The following is an 18,052-nucleotide window of genomic DNA, read 5'->3' as shown; positions in this document are numbered from 1 at the left end:
GAGGCAGAGGAGGAGGGAGCGGGCTGGAGGGGGAGGGGCGCGCGCGCCGGGTGAGGAGCCGCTTCGCCACTGTCTCCGCACCCTCCCTCCGCAGCTTGACCCGGTAGTGAAGGCTGAGAGAGAGGCAGGCTGGGTCCGCCTGGCAGCCTACGAGAGGAGGCGGGAGCGGGAAAGGAGGGAAGCCGAGGCCCGGCGTGGGGAGGACGGCAGGAAGGGCTGCGAGTCCAGCGCGGACGGTTCTTCAGCTTCCCAGCGGCCGAGCGATGCTCTGGGCTGCTGCGCTGTGAGGACGCGCCGACTCCCTCAGACCTGGGCCGGGCCGGAGCCGAAATAGCGGAACCCGGACTTCTGCGCGCCCCAGTGTGCGGTCCGGCTCCAGCGCCGCCAGCCTCGGGGCTCGGGGTCCCGCCGTGAGAAAGAGCCGAGCTGTGTGTGGGACCCTCTCGTGGCGCACTCGCCGGAGAAGGCCTGGGCGCTGCGAGCTGTGGGGAGGCGTCGAAGTTCACAGATTAGACAGGCTTTGTCTCCTCACGTTTCAGTCAAACTCGTCTCAGAGTTCTCAGAATTTCCCCTCAGAGGAGCGGAAAGTTAGAGAAGTACAGGCTGCTTTTTCTGTCAACCGGGAGGGGAAGCAGCGTCCCGGCCTCGGGTGCAGACCCGGCCACCGCGTGCGGCCAGGACGGGAACTCAGCTGAGAGGCACGGTTGTCCGGTGAAAGGCGATTCTTGGCACCGAGGGGAAAGGGCTTCTCTTTACCTAGTTAGGAGAAGCGGGAAGAAAGGGGCTGCGGGGTGGGGGTGGGGCTGGGGGCGGCCGCGCTGAGCAGCCTCCTCGCAGAACTGGGCAGTTTCACGCGGGAACTGGGGCGAGACCACGGGGCACGCCCTCGCCCCGAGCGCCCTCAGAGCCGGGCTGCTACCTGGGGAGAAACCCTAAACTGACCTGGCCCGTCAGCCTCCTGCTACATTGAAGGAAAAGAAGGCTTCAAGAGTGAACAGAGCGGCAGAACCCGGGCTAGAACTCAGCTCCCTGGCTTGCCACCAGGCTCCTTCCTCTTCATCAAGTTTGCAGCTGGGAGGAGAGGTGAGGACTGGGGTGCAAGGATGCAGGACGGCCGCTGGTTTTCACGCAGGCACTGGTTTCGTGTGAGACGTTAGGAATGACTTTTTAAATTCCTGTAACTGGTAAATAAGTTTCATTTGCTTTACTTTCAAATGATACTTTTGAGACAAAAAATAAAAGTTGCACACCCACTCATCTCTTTAAAGCAAAGCATGAAAAGCACTGAGCAGTTAGAATTCTTGGTGTCTGAGATGAAGACAGTGTGGGAGGCAAGCGGAACAGTTAAAAATGTTTAATCGACCCAAACAGAAGACCAGGTTTGAATTCAGACTCCGCTACTTAGCAAGAAGAGTGTAATATTGAGTAAATTGCTTGACCTTCCTGAGCCTCAGTTTCCTTATTTATTAAATAGGATTAAAAGTACTAATCTGTTAGGAATATGATGAGGATGAAATCAGGTAATACGTGCAAAGTGCTTGCCTGGCATATGTGGGTAGGCACTCAAAATGATAATTTCCTCATTTTTCCCTCTCTAGTATAACTCATTGTTTGGGGAAGTGGGGGATCAAAGCTAGTCAGAACTGGAAAAGAGCTTAAAGAAAGATGATTTGTTTAATCATGTGTCTTTTCACTTGAGAAAACGGGTCCCCCGATGAATTGGCTTTGATTAATGAGGGTTATTCAGTGAGCCAGAGGCAATGCCAGGATCTGAAGCCAGAGATGCAGACAATGCCCAGGAGTGGGCAAGTCTTTTTGTATCACACAGAGAAGTTGCGTTTTAGCATTATAAGACACAGTTCTAAGTGGAACTTGATAATGGTGAGAACTGGATTTTTAAGCCTGTTGCAAACTAACATGTAAGGGTAAATACTGTTTATAAAATTCTTTTTTATTATTTATCTTTTTTAAACATTTATTACACGTTGTTCTATAGTCTTCACATATATTTACTTATTTCTCCTGACATCTCAGTAAAATACGTACCATTATCATCCCCTTTTACAGACAAGAAAACTGAGGCATACAGAGTTTAATTTTTGCAAGGCTGCAGATTTAGTCAGTGGTGAGGCTAATACTCAGACCCAAGTGTTTTGGCTCAAGACCTGGTCTCAGTCACTGTGTTGTACACTCTTCCATGCAATAACCATGTATATCGTACATAGTGTCTCCAGAGGTTGTGTCTGCATTTTATTGTAGGGGTAATTATGGAAAAAGAAAACAAATGGAGCAGGAATTTGGCATAAAAGCATTTTACCCTCAAGAATCCAGGAGAGGCACTGAGGTGTGTGCCAGCTAATTTAGTGTTTCACAGCTCCTAATTCATCTTCTTTCCTCTGACTTGTGATATTAGAGCTGGAACCTGTAAACATTTCTTTGTTGCCAGTTGGCACGTTAGCTCTTGCCAATAGAAGGTGCTAGAGGGACATTGCATACAAAAGGGGGCTCCTATTCTTGGTTCCATTGCTTTTCTTTTTGCTTCTATGATGTGGTGGTCAGTGAATAGATTTCTAGCCAGTAGTGTCCAAGAAACGCTGGTTTTACACCCTCCAGTGAAGTTTGGCCAGTTCCTCAGTGTGTGACTTCCTGGTAAGCCTTGCTGGCAACCCAGTGGGTGGCTTCATAGCAAGTTCACTGGCTTCCTAGCTGGTGGTTTCCTCACCAACCCAGTCTGTGACACCTCAACCAATTTCTTGGCCGTCAAGTGGACCACAACCACATTATCTCTAATGAGGACTGTCTCTCAGGCTTTGTAGTGTAGAGGGCAGGGATGGGGTAGTTCTTGTAAGTTACACCTCCGTGGGGACTCTCCCACAGCCCTGGAGGTAGTGGCGGCTCCCTTAATCCACTATTCTTCCATTTATTAGTGATATCTTTACTCTTAATAGTCACTCCCTGTATTACTAGTTAATAATTCTATATATTAAATCTCCCCTGCTCTAATTATGGTGTGATTTCTGTCTCCTGATGGGACTTTGACTGATAAAAGAACCCTGAGTAGAGCACTTTCTTTTGAACCAGAAGTTGGGATCCTGCCTTTAGCTGTGCAACCTTAACTAGGTCACTTATCCTGTCAGAGCTTGTTCCCTCATCTGTAAAAAGGGGATAGTAATATATATGACACAGTTCTGTGGGCATCATATAAAATTGAATTCTCTATAAATGCACTTAAATGTGAATGCAGTTTAAAACTGTAAAGTGCTATCCAAATTAAAGCTTTTAATTATCAGTATAGTAACAGAATAGCAAAGAAGGAGATATTTTAAGAAAAAAATTACATGTATTCTGAGGGCTCATTACATTGTTTCCTGGGGGTAGGAAGGGCAGCATTTCCTATAGGATTCATTGTCATCAAATAAACATATTATTTGTTTTGTTAGTTGGGTTTTTTTGCCTGGCTCTTCAGAGATGAAAGCAAATAGTTGTGAGTCTTTAGTTGTTCCAGTTTCCAACTCTTTGAAAAATATAATGGAATTATAATTATTTTGAAATGCTAGATTCAGACTAATATGGTTACTTTCAATTCTGGTGTCCTTCACATTTACTTTATTTCTCCTTTGTCTGCCCCATGTCTGGAGTGGATGCCTGTGTCAAGAAAGAATTATTTCATTGCTGAGCACTTTATGTGCAGAACATGGCACTAGATATTGCATGCCTTTCCAAAAGAAAAATAGTTTAGGAAGCTTAAAAGCTTAAGAAAGAAAAACATGAGCGCATTCAATCCTTGGAAGAATTCTATAAGGTGGATGCTTGTGGCAAACTCAGTCAAGCTCCATCTCCATCCCTTAGGATTCCTTTGATTGAGTCTGCCTTACCCCCATCTTCTGTTTTCTTTTACTTCTCACAACCAGCCCCTGGGACTCTTTTTGGAAGACTGCCCAAGGGCTACTAGACTCATTTTGCCTTCAGGCACAGAGAGCCATAGAGAACCACTTGGGAGTTCACTTCTCTCCCTCCTAGGACACCATTTGCCAAGGACTGCCCTACCCAGTATAAAAGTCTCTAGCAGTAAGAAAATCTGAGGTGTAGTTTACACCCTAGGGCTCCCCTGCAGGATCATGCTGATGAAGGATTTTGCCTGGAATCACTTCCTTCCCTATCTTGCTTACTCTGGTAATTTATGTGTTTTTCCTGAAAGCATTTCCTTAATAAAACACTTGCACACAATCCTCATCTCAGAGTGTGTTTCTGGGGGTCCTGACCTAAGATATTGCTGTTCCTTTTTACAGATGAGGAAACTGAGGCTCAGGTATTTTAAATTACTTGAAGTCACACTACCAGTAAGGGCTGGAGTTGTTACTTGACCCATGTCTGTGTGACTCTAAAGCTCCTACTTCTAATGCTGTGTTACATTTAAAGTCCCTAATAGTGAGTATTTTTAAAGTAACTATCTGAACAGAAGTGGACACAAGGTCAGCAGTTGATTGATCAAAAGACATAAAAATTGTATTCATATATGAAGAGACCTTTAAGTGTTTGAGGAGGAAGGATTAAGAACCACGAACAGTAAGGCCTACATGTGGTGTACCTCATCTAGAAAATCTTTTATGAAGGATGAGACTTACCTGACCAGAAGTTTCTCTAATGAAGACATGCCCCACATTTTAACAGAGAGTGTAAATGTTCAGTATGGTTTTCAGTCAAGGGCTTTCTTCATGCCAAGACTGAGTTGGTTATTTGTAATTTTCCTACTCCTAAGAAATTTCCACAAAATTGGTGGCTCAAAACAAGAGATTTACTATCTATAGTTGCAGAGGCCAGAAGTCCAAAATGGTTCTTACTGGGCTAAAATTAAGATGTTGGAGAGGAGGGGAGATTGTATTTTTTCTGGATCTCTAGGAAAGAATCCTATTCCTTGCATTTTCCTACTTCTAGAGGGTGCCTGAGCTCCTTGGTATGTGACCGCCTTCCTCCATCTTTAATGCCAGCAACAGCCAGTCAAGTCCTGCTTACATCTTATCACTGTGACACTGACTCTCCTGCTTACCTCTTCTACTTTTCAGGACTCTTGTGATCACATCAGGCCCATCTAGATATCCTTCAGGAGGCCATCATTCTGTCTACTGCAGTATTATAGGACACCACACATTCATATCTTCAGTTTCTAACTTAGTTCAGGTTATCAGCATAACTACCCCGTATTATTGTGGTTATTTTCCCTCTCCCTGCCTTTACCTCAAAAACCTCTATTTGTGTTACCCAAGAAAAGTTTTTGAAACCTCTCCTTTTTCCTCTGCTTAAAACTCACTAGTGCTGCCTATTAAACACTCAGTAAAGTACAAACTCCTTATCTTGGTGTCAACCTCCTCTGTCCCTTCCTAATTATCCAGCCACTTCTTGCCATATACCCCCTGGAATTGTAATCCAGGGCGCCTGGCTGAAGTGGATCCTCTAAAAGAAACACAGATGAAAGGAAGTCCCTTTATATCATCTATTCTAGGTCCCTTGGAATATTATTAATGACAGAAATTTAAAAATTGAATTTCAGTAATGTTCCAATCAGGAAAATGAGGTACAAAGCTTTGTACCAATCCCTCACCATATTTCGGACCTGGGGCAGGCCTGGGTCTCCCCTTCCCCTTATAGCCCTTTGCCTCTTTGATCCTGAATTTCTGTTGCCTTGACTCACTAGGGTGTTTCATGGTTCTGTGTTTGCCTGAAATACAACCCTCTCTCTCTGTGTGGCTTATACCTGCTCACCCTCTAAGACATACCTATCAGGCCATTTTCTCTCAGAAATCTTTGCTGACTCTTCTTTCTTCTACCAACACGACACATACTCTTCTTTATGTTTCCATGTACCCTTTGTGGAAACTTGGCATCTCATACACTTCCTTACTTTCAAGTTTATACTCCACAACAAACTTTTTTCAGTTCATCTTTGCATTCCTATAACCTTGCCCATTCCTATAACCTTGCATGATGTAAATGCTCAGCAGAATTCTGCCTAATGATAGATACATCCAAAGTGATAGTGTATAAAGTTTTATTGTCTGACTACTACCTTAATGTGAATTTTTCCATTTAGTATTAAATGATTGTCTCTTTACATTCATGCTAATATCTTAAGAGAATGGAATGCAGAAGAGCACATATGGGTGAAGAAAAGACAGAATATACTTAGCCTTGGGGCTGAAGTTAACAAAAGAAGCCAGATTCTTTAAGAGCTTGGGACAGAGTCTGGGTAGGGTCTGAGATGTGGTAGTGGTGGTGATGGTGGTGGTGGAAGATAAACTGGATCTGCTTCATAGTTTGTCCATGACCATTCCTATTAAACCTCTTCATTCCACCTATAGTATTCACATAGAAATGCTAATCCATATTTATGAAGGAATTTTATTTAGCCTAATGCAGAGCTTCTTAAAGTTTTCTATCAAAATATCTCCAACAATGATACACTCACCCACCCCTAATCAAATAATCTTATTTGAAGCCTTCAGTTTTTATCTAAAAAGTCCTGTGGATTTTAGATTCTACTCTGCAGTAGGTTCAAATTTATACTGATGTAAAATACTGCTTTTTCCTCAAACTTTGCCTACATGATATTTCAGGAGGATTTGCAATATTCATCGGGTGGTTTCTGGGCTCAGCACAGTGACTCCATGGGTATGCACAGCTTAAATACAGTGAATGAAAATACAAGCCCAAATCCTAGAGAGGGTCTGGGCTGCAGAGACAGATGTGGGTACACTGTGAAACCTTGACTCTTTGGCCTTATTCTGCAGAGTACAAAACACTAGAAGAGGAAAACACTGAACTCTGATTTGTAATATCTTTTACTAAGCAGAGAGGAGAGGAAAGATCAGTGAAATAGACTGTGAAGATCTAATGTTGAGAAATCAGCTCTTGAAGTTAATAAGGTCTTAAACTTCTCCAAATACATGCAAAGAACTGCATATTTCATTTGGTATCTTGTCAAATTACATTAGAGTGCTAATTCTCTTTACCTCCAAACCTCAAATATTTTGATAATTGTAACATTTAGATTTCTATCAATTAAATTTTCATCAAAGGGCCAGAACTATTTCATTTTAGTCTAGAATTAATGTTAATTGATTATGCTTCTGTACTTCATAGAGCCATCTTTTTTTTTTTTCAGTATTCGTCTTATTATTGAGAGGGAGTATATGGTCCAATATCTCTGAATCTCAGGAAATTACTTTCAGTCATAACTATCAGCTTGTCACCTGGCCCTGTGTAAAAGATCTGAGGACAGGCACAATTTGACGGCTTCAGTCAATGAGGGTATGAGATCATTTTAGCTGCTAGAAAGTTCTGAACAAAGTGACTTTGGTCCTTTGTAAAGCACCTCTTTGTGTGAAATTCATGGACCATGCAGAATATACAAATTGAGGAAAGAGAACTGCAAAGCCTTTTAAATCATTGCTCTATCTTAACTACAGAGTTCACAATGTGTGGAGAGAAATCTGACCAGCTCAAGAAAAGAAAGCAGCAAAATATTTTCTTTGTTGTTCTGTGACTTTAAAGTCATTGCAATATTTTTTGTAAACAATAATGTAAGAACTCTTGATACTTTTGTTTCCTTATTCAACATATGCACAAAATACAACAGGAATAATACTGTATTTGGATCTGCAAATGTATCCCTTCTTATGCAAGCATAAGTTTTATGCAAGCATACTTCTTGAAGGTCAATATCTGAATTTATCTTTCTTTTTTATTTTGCTTTTTACTTACTTGGTGTCTGTCAATCTTTTATCACCAGTTCACATTCTACTAAACTCAAGAAGATATTCTCAAACATTTTATATTTTTAGGCCTTTTTTACTAGATTTTTTTTAAACACTTCAGAAATTCAGGTACTTGAATTCCATACTATAAAGTAGTTATATCTATCTCCCCCTCCTTTTTTTTAATTTAAGCGAGTAGTTCAATTGCTGTCACTTTCTACTTTGTGATTCCAAATATTTTAAAACCATCTTACCATTTTTTCATGCACTCATTCTTAGCAAAAACTCTTACTTATGAAACACTATTTATCTCTTATATTTATAACTGCTTATATTTTTCACATTATTATTCCTCCTTCCAGATGCACATCTTAATTTATTCTTTTTTCTCCATATATCTCCTTAGTATATGCCTTTAGTTTCCCATGAATTTCTGCTATAAATTTTTTTAAAATGTAAAATAAACTACATGCATTGTTAATATATCTACTGCCCATATTCTAATCCTGCCTATTATATTTATCATTTTGTTGTTGATTTAACATGACAGTAGTTTCCATTCCAATAAAGTAAAAGAAGCAACAAAAGGACAGTACTATCATGGGCTTAATTTTTGTCAATAGTGAAAAATCTCGTAGGTATAATGAAAGTTATGGAAATAAAGTGAACATATTCTTTCTTGAAATAGTAAGAAACAGTCAGATGTGATTTCTAGGCTTTGGAAAAACATATTTCAGAAAATTCAGAGAAAAGTTCATCATGCTTCCTCAGCCAGACTATTGAGAGGCAAAAATGCAGATGAACATTTGGAGGCAATGAGAATGTAATTCTAATCAGAATTTTAATAATTTTGCAAACCTCTCCAAACACTATTCTATGTGATGTGGTTTGCTTTTAACCATTTTGAGTGTCAGAGATGTCTTTCAGAATATGATGAATATTCTTATCCCACCCTTCTCCCTGCCCCCAGAAATGCACATGTTCATATATCTTCCATATATGTATATATCATTTCATGTAATTTATAGATTCATTGAAGCCCAACTATTTGCTTGTGTAGGGGACTCTTTAAAAGTCCAGCTTAAATAAACCTCTTACAGAAAGTTTTCTTATTTACATATGATCAGCTGAAAGTAATCTTATCCACAGAACTCCCATGAGATGCTGCCTGATCCTTTTCACATGATTACATCTTTCTTGTATTGTAAAATTCTAGATATACATCAGCCTCACTTCTGGGCTATAACTTCTTTGAGAGCATGACTTACATTATATTCCTCACAGAATTTGAGTGAGTGAAGGAAAATACAATAGTAGGGAAAAAAAGGAGACACATAACTACAAGGAATATGAAAGAGTCAAAGTATCTATTATATTAAGCACAGAATCAACTGGTGCTAGTAAAGTCAACCCAAAAGTTAAGAATGTATTTTAAAACACCAAGGACAGCAAGAAATTTGCCATCTGGGAAGATGTTAAAGTTTTAAGACAATTGTCTCCTATCTTAGCTATCAAGGAGAAAATTTTAAATGTGAAAAAGGGAGGGTAAATTTCTTTATGAGAAAATTGTAGCTTAAGATGGGTCTTGAGATAATTGGAAATCATTTTTTACTTACTATAGATGATTTTAATCTTCCAACTTCTTTCAGTTAGGTCCTAGGGCAATACAAGAATCAAGAGATTGGCAAACTAATCTCTGAAGAAGAGATTGGCAGGATAATCTCTGTAATCTCTGAAGAAAAGTGGACATTAGAAGAGTCAATAGAAGATGGGTGAAAAGCAAAGCTATCACGATTTTTCAAAGAGGAGAAAAGATGGAACTCCACCAACTATAGATCATGAAAGATAGGATATCAAGAGAAAGAAGGGATAACATGAAGCTGCCTTAGCTTCATAAAGAACGAGTCAAATCAAAAAGTGCACATTTTCCTTTATAAAGCATGACTTGTTCGTTCTGGATTCATGTTAGCTTAATCATTAAGCACTAATGCCATCAACACCTTTTATACATCAGCAATGAATACTCAAGGACCACGCCTTCATCATTCTGTTTTGTATCTTCAAGCAATGCTTCAGTTTGCGAATGCTCTTTTAACACATTCTTCACATCTGGCTTGATCAGGGATGTGCATAATAGGCCTATTACTTCCCTCTCATGAGCATTCATAATATTTCATGTGCTCTTCTGATCAACTGCTCCCATTGTTGCTTCCAATCAATTTTTTAGAATCACTCCTGTTCCTTTTTCAACATATCTTCCAAGCCTCTTGAATAATTTACTGTCCGATATTTGAGAACTACTACCACAATTTTAATATTGTAAATTTACAATGCAAATTTCATCAATATCTGTTTAAGTTACAGTGTACTTTGTGTTAATAAAAATGAACTATGAATAAGTAAATATGATGCAATTCAAAATTTAACATAAATGTGTGATAAATTATGGCCCATGTTATTTAAGGACAATTACAAGTATTTTACCTACAATTAATACTGATTGTGATATTGGTCAGTTACTAATTATATATGATCTAGATTTTAAATGAATTCTATCTAGTTTTTTGATTCTCAATTAAATAATTTGCATATATTACAATATTTTATAGCATAGTGACTGTCATTTTAATGAAACCAGAAGATTTTGAGAACATATTTTTATTGCAATGCAGTTATGCTTTCTACTTTAGGCTGTATTTAAATATGTCTTTCTATTTTCAACTGTATCTTGATAGAAGATAAGGGAATATTTCCTTCATTTAGTAATAATTGGTGTTTTAGGGTTTTTCTAAATCACAGTTGAAGAAGCAAGGGGCTTTATGTACTTGGTCTATTTGATTATGTGACTACAATAGTTCAGGGATTCATTCAAACATTTTACAGACCATAAGAACAATCATACTACATTTTTCTCTTTAGGCCCCCAAAATATTTTAAAGGTTGTCAGTTTATGTATAAACATTCCTTGAAGCTCACACTTTAGCAGGAAGCGGAACAAAAAAAGTTTAAGTTTTCTCAGTACTAATGGAGATTTCTCTGGAGAGAGGTAGGTCTCCTTAAGGATAGGAAGATTTGCATGTGAGGTATGATTTAAAGGACTAGAACATCTTTCCTGCTTCCCTCCAAAATGCTTCGCTGTGTTTTGTCATATTGCCTGATAATTTTGCATTAGAGATTTATCCTTTTGAGATATAAAATGCAGATATCTCTGAAAGGGTTTCTTCTGCTTTAGTCATATTCATAACGGCTACTAGTGAACAAAATATGTTCACTACAGAATGAAGGGAAGATTGCCAACTAGCAAATCCCTAGGGTCAGTACTGCACCAGATGTTGCCTAGCAATTTCCACAATTTTCTCAGTCTAGTTTGCAAGAATAAAAAGACTAGAAATCAAAGAGGTATGTCACATAAAGTTGTAAAATTAGTATTTAGTCTGTGTATCCTTTCTGTATTGATTTAAAAACAAAGAAAATAGAAGGTTATTAGGTGAGTTTGGTATGGTTTAATTGAGTTTGGTGGTTTTTCCCTAGGATTTTTAAAGCCAAAATTTGAATGAGGTACAACATCCAGTTGTGTGAAAATCTGAGGGAGGGACTTTTCAGGCAGGGGAAAAGGAAGTACCTAGGTCCCAAGGTGGTAAAGAACTGGACAGGATGGAGACTAGGTAATTTTCACTTTCATTATTTTATGCATTCAATTATGCTATCACCTAGGTTAGTCTCTAAGGCCTTCTACAAGTTGAACCTTGCTTAAAATTTAATTCTTTCCTTACCCCTTCTCACCATGTTCCAGGCTATTCTGTACCTCTGTGACTTTGTTTGATAGTTGTTTCTTTTGCTTAATAGCCTCTCATTTATTCAGTCTTGCCAGATAAACTGTGACTCTTCTCTTAAAATCCACTTCAAGCATTCTTTTGAGGAAGCTTCTCACTATTTGCTGCCCACCATCCATAGAATTGCTCAGCCTTTGTGCTTCTATTGATTTATGCACTTGAGACACTGCTTTGTAATTACTTATTTACATGTCTGCTTTTATCACCAGTAAGTTTCTTTAGGACAGAGACATTATTAATTCATATCTGGGTACCTATGGTCCAGCATAGTAGTAGTACTACATAGAACATAGTACTAGTAGTATTTAATAGATACTCAAATCATTGTTCAGTGAGTGAATGCATGAGATATCTTTTTGCTGTTATGATTTAACTAAAGTAACATTGCTCTTCAGAACAGTTTCCATGACATATTTATTCTAGTTAATAGCCATAAATTAACTCTACACTACAGCCATAGTCTATAGTCACTAGATCATTTATCATTATGTCATTTCAAAACAGTAAAATGTTCAGTATTATCCTTCATATTCAAACTGTGCTCATGGAAATATTGTGAAAAGATTGAATAATTTTTGACACACAGTTTTCAGTTTTTCCACTTAGCACACTTTAGTAGACTTTCAGCCTTTTAAATATGCTAGCATTGAGAACCAGGTACTACTTAATGAAAATCATGATTTAATAGTGTGTTTTATGTGGTTTGTTTGTTTCTCTTTGTAAGTTAGAGTGGTAGAGTTATGTTTGAGGCATTCATTACATTTTATTTACAAGAACTCAATGTTCTTTTTTGTAACCTGAGGGCTTTTTCAATTCCTAAAAGCCTAGCAGAAGTCAAGTAGCTGGATGACAAGCTGGGAGGGAGAAATTATGGGGGATGTAGCAAGAAATAGAAGGAGGATGCAGACCATTTGACAGGCCAAGTCAAAGGTAGTTTCTGTCAGGGAACAATTACAGCATCATACTTTAAGAGATGACAGAAAAACGACATTAACGTAACCATGCAAAATTGGAAATACATATTTGGAGCATTATTTTCCCCAGAAAGTTTCCAATGCATTGGTACTTGCTCAGTGTCTAAGGAGATAAGTGTCTAAGTGACTGGCATTTGTTCCAGGCTTTATCCGTCGTCATGAAGAGGCTTTTCACCTGCAGGTTCTCCTTGAAGCTATTGGTGATACAGTCGCACAATAACACATTTACTAAATGAACTAAGCAAATGAATAAAACTGTAAGCCCTTAGTATCAGTCCCTTTATTTATTTATTTTTAAAGTTTGTGTCAGTATGAACTAGATTCTTATTTAATGGATTAGAATACTGATATTATTTATTTTCATGCTCAAATTTTCCCAGAATTGGCCCATAGGAGCTCCTTCAAGATGGTTCAGTTAGCCTTTTAATGCGTCCCCCTGGTTATTTGAACACTTTCTTGCTCCCTGATATGACAAAATGTTTCAAATCTCCCCCCTCCAATGAACTCTATTTTTTTTTAAGTGAAGAACAGTATTTAAAAAATGAGGATATAGTGATTTGTCTTGTTTGTTGTCATTGGTAGGCCATTTCTTCTAAGCTCTTTCAATGGAAAGACCTAGGAAATGTATATAGAGATATTTCAAATATATTTATATGAAATATATTAAATATACAAGAAAAAAACTCAAATCATCAGCTTATTATGAACAGAACATTAACATTTTTGAAGGAAAAATATTTGTTATCTACATAGAAAAGGTCCAGAAAATAATAACATTGATCTTGAACAAAGTACACGCAAGTAGATTTCATTAATAGCTAAAAATAATGCATCTTAGAATCTTAGCTATTGGGGGGAGACAGTATCTAGAACTGTGATGTAGAATTTATGTGGTAGACCCTTGCAGTGTTATTTTGGATCTCTGTGGAATAGAAAAATAAGATCAGGGGACAAAAGCTTGCCCTAGTCCTTCCCAGTACTTTTAACTACATGGAGAAAAGATGTTGAGCATTCATTACAATCAGAATCTTTAAATGGCTACATATTTGTGAGAGGTGTATAAACAAACAAGGAAGTAATGACACTAACTACATGGGAATGATACTAGTGTCTTCTCTTGGATAACTACTATAGCTATAGATGCAATGCTAACCGTTGCACTTAGCAACAACTTGACTATTATTTGGCTACTAACATGAATAACTTCTTAGAAGTTGAGGAGGAGCTGTAAACATCTAAGTAATCAGAATTTGCATCATAAAATCCTGAACTGCGAATCCAAATTCTTATAGAGTTTTCTCCCAGCACATCATGGAGGACTTTTCTCTAATAATCTGGCTCTCCTATTACACTGAAAACCAGAGCTTCTCTATTTGGCTTACTAATTCCAAAGATTAAATCATTAGAGGTAGGAGCTTATTTTTACTGATGTATTTGCTTTTCTAGAAAAATTAATTATAGTCTGATAAAGTTTGTTTTATGTAGCATAATAAAACAAAGATTCTCATTTTAATATACACTTGCTAATTATTGCATTTAGTAATTTAATGACCTGAAAATAATGTAAAAAAATGTGTATTTTCATATAATATTTATGTTATTTTTAACTTAAGAAGTCATAAAAAATAACATAAATACATGAAGAAGCCACAGCTATAACAACAACAAAAAAAAAAAACAATTTGACCAGTGTTAGAAGGCAAAATTAACTAACAGTTATTAAGGAGTTACTATGTACTATAAACCACATGTTTTGCATTTGTTTAATCATCAAACAATACAATTACTAGAACTGTTTTATCCCCATTTTATAGTAGAAGAAACTGGATTACATATCTTATTAAACTTGGTCAACTTCTTGAAACTTGTAACTAATACATTATCAAAATAGAACTCAAACCCACAAACCCACCTTAGATCCCATTCTCTTTTGAGTGAATTACATAAAGCTTCGCATAAAATGCATCACATAAATCACACTACCCCTGGCCAGTAACAGTTTTGCTAAATTGATTATTTTCCTTTTTGTCTGTAAAAAAAGGATGTTGCTCTGTCTTACCCATTCTCAATGATTTAAATAATCAATAAATGTGTTCACCACATAGAATAGTTTTTTTTTGTTGTTCTATATTCATGACTGCAAAATAACTATGACAGTTATACTTTGAACTTAATTTTGGTGTTATTTGTTAAAACACATCTGTATACATCTGAAAAATACCAGTTGTGGCAACATAGAGAGCTTAGTTTTGAAAAATAAGTTAAATTATAACTGAAAATGAACCAAAGATGCATAGAGAAGGTGTGGACCACACATATGTGGGTAAAAGCTGGCCCACAGTCATCTTAAATGGATTTTATCCAGAAGGGCTGCCTAAGAGACCACAGGATACCAACAGAGAGGGTCTGTGAAGAGATGGACTGCTGAGACCCAAATCACAGTGAAGTATAGTTGAGAGATGTCTACTAATGAATGGGGAAAGGAGTAAATACTCTGAAGAACCCTGCAAGGAAATGAAACACCCTGCAAGGGAAAAAGACCGAGTCAGCTTTGTCACCTGTCAAACCAGAGAGCAATCAATGATGGCAGCTCACAAAAATACAAGCATGCAGGAGCTTTCCAGTGCCCTAACGTCTCCTCCCACCACCATCCTGAAACCTGATGTGGTCAGAAACAGTGCTAATTAGCAATTAAAGAGAGGAAGAAAGACAAGTTCAGAAAATAGAGGAGTATCTATCCAAGCCATACTGTATTCTACAGGCTGCCTTCGCTTGCATGGCTGATTAGGTGAGTGTAGAAGCTTTAATATTGAATGAAGCTTAGAGTTTTTATTATTACTCTAGCTGTGCCTGTAAGTTTTTAAACTGAAATAGTTTAAGTAACCAAAGTACCAGGAAGATTTTTATTATTTAAGATTGCTGTGGGGTACCAACCAAAGTTTTATTCAGGGGATGGAGAAGAATTAACTTATAAGTAAATAAATAATTGCCTTAAACATCCAGGGACATTTTGAGAGAAAACAAAGTTACTTAATTATTTCATTTTGCCAATTCTTTTCCTTCAGAATATCATCATATATATCCATATATCATAAATCAAACAATATACATTTATCTATATATGCATATATGTCATAGGGAGCACCTTGTCTCTTACAGTTTTCTTGTTTTTTAAAAATTCTTATTTGGTCATTCTCTCAATTATGCTTTTATATAGTCTTTCTTCCTAAATGCTTTAGCTATAGGCAAATAAGGATATGTTTTCCTTTATAATTGGAGAAAATGATATTTTATCTGAACTCCATGTGTCATGTGATATAATTGACACAGTATATCATACTTATGCATGAATGTTTATAAAACAAATCATCTTAAATCAATAGGATCAAAATTAGATTTGAAAAGTGTATTCAATAAGATGTATAAGACAAGATAGAATTAACTCTAATTGAATTCACAGAGGATTTGAAATTAGATGTAAATCTGTAATATGTATTACATTCGATATGAATTAGTATTAGATTTGCATTTAGAAAAATGTACTATGTTTGCTTCTAAGTATCTTTTAAATAGAATATTAAGACACATGTCCTATCTTGGACTCTTCTTCTCCCCCACCACCTAAATGTCACTGAAAAATCTTCCTTGATTATCAACATTAAAGATTGGTTTTGAGGAATGCAAGAACCTAAGATTTACATTTTAATGGGAGATAGAATATAATTAAGAAATAGTTTTAAAAGTGTGGAAAATGTTCCTTAAGAGGTAACAATTTTAATACCTTAAAAACTAATCTATCAAACACCAAGTTTTAGATTATTAAGGCTAGCAGAGATATACAAAACCCCAAAAAGTTTCTTGAATAAATGTTCCACACTTAGCTTAAAGAATCCATTTAGGACTTAATATTCTACTATCAATATGTGGGCATTAAAATTGTTATTTATAACAGATACTGGTATTTAACTCAGAAAAATCCATATAATTTGGACTTAGGTCCTATTATTTAAATTTTAGATACCGTCCAAAGGAGGTTGGTGTTGGTTATAACATGGACCCTAAAGCAACCATTTAAATAAGATAAATAAAAAAAGAATATTCTAGTGTGCAAAAACTATTCATAGCCTATAATGACCTCATTCTCACTAGTATAATACAGGGAATAAAGTAAATAAAATATTTCTTTATATTATTTCATTATTAACAGTGGCTATTGATGAAAAAGTAAAACCCTCAAACATAGCAAAAGTGAATAGTTATTGAAATTCAGTATTACTTTGAAAATTTAGACTGCTTAAAAATACTAGTTTTGATTATATAGCATTCTGAATTCAATGACGTTTAGACCATCTTAATTTCCTACCTAAGAGCTGTTCTTTACTTTCTCCTTACTGATAAAAAGAACCCCTCTTTGTTCAAATTGGCAATGTTCCCAGGTATAATACTCACCTTCTTAGGCTCTGTTGCATCCAAGGGTTGCAATGTAACAAAAGTGTAAGTAATAAGATACTTGCATGTTTCTGCTAGAGATTTCTGGGAATATTTTTGTTTTTCTAATACAGACACTTTTTTTGTCCTTTTTTCTCTGTCCAGCCTACAGCACAACTGAAGAGAGGGAGGCCGTCTTGTCTCCATGATTGCACAAACATGAAGATAAAAGCTTCCCTGTGAGGATGATGGAGCAAAATGATACAAGGGGCCCAGACTCCCTTCCTTCAGACTTCTTGTTATGTGTGGGAAATAAAATGATATTACAAGGTTAAGCTACAGAGATGTGCTTCTATTTCATGCAATTAAGTGCATCACAATTCAGACAATATCCATTAAACTGGTGAAAGTATCCATTTTAAAGGATAAATCTCAGGGACCCACAAATATCTAACACAATCAAATCTCAGAAAAATTAATAGTTTTTAAATTCATTGTGATTTTGAAATTGATCTTTCACAGTCTTTTAGTTATCAAACTATTAAATACATTTGATCATTCAAATAATGTTGTGAATAATGCCAAGGAACCTTGTTATTGTCTCAGTGTGAGTATGATTGTGTGTGTGTGTATGCAAATATATTCAAGGAACCTGAAGGAACCATGATTTTCTGGGGCACTCAACGCTAGTTAGCTCCAACTTGTTCTTTAAAACTCTCCATTCAATATTCACTTCCTTAGGGAATAGATCCTAAAAATCCCATTAAAAGTGATTATTTATTTATCTTGAACTTGTCATCATTGGAGGTTTGGTGTGTGTGAACTTTGACCCATTTACTTCATTTGTGTACCCCTTTCTTAAGAATGTTTGTCATAAAAGGATGTTGAATTTTGTCACATGCTTTTTCTGCATCTATTGAGATGATCATATGATTTTAACTCTCCATTTTGTTAATATAGCATATCACTTTGATTGATTTGTGAATGTTGAACCATTTTTGCTACCCTGGAATAAATCTCACTTGATCATGGTGCATGATCCTTTTAATGTATTGTTGAATTCAGT

General features: G+C 36.9%; 1 long non-coding RNA gene across 1 annotated transcript; it reads left to right on the top strand.

Annotated features, from left to right (window-relative positions):
• Positions 1-811: 811 nt before the first annotated feature.
• On the top strand, positions 812-17,321 carry LOC107034779 (uncharacterized). The gene is made up of 2 exons (XR_012074554.1): positions 812-1,083; positions 17,152-17,321. It is a non-coding gene; the product is annotated as an uncharacterized lncRNA (long non-coding RNA).
• The last annotated feature ends 731 nt before the right edge of the window (positions 17,322-18,052 follow it).

This window comes from Vicugna pacos, chromosome 7 (genome assembly GCF_048564905.1).
Source record: "Vicugna pacos chromosome 7, VicPac4, whole genome shotgun sequence".
NCBI classification, from domain to species: domain Eukaryota; kingdom Metazoa; phylum Chordata; class Mammalia; order Artiodactyla; family Camelidae; genus Vicugna; species Vicugna pacos.
Note: the sequence above shows the minus strand (reverse complement) of the source record. Positions and strands in the feature narration are given on the sequence as shown.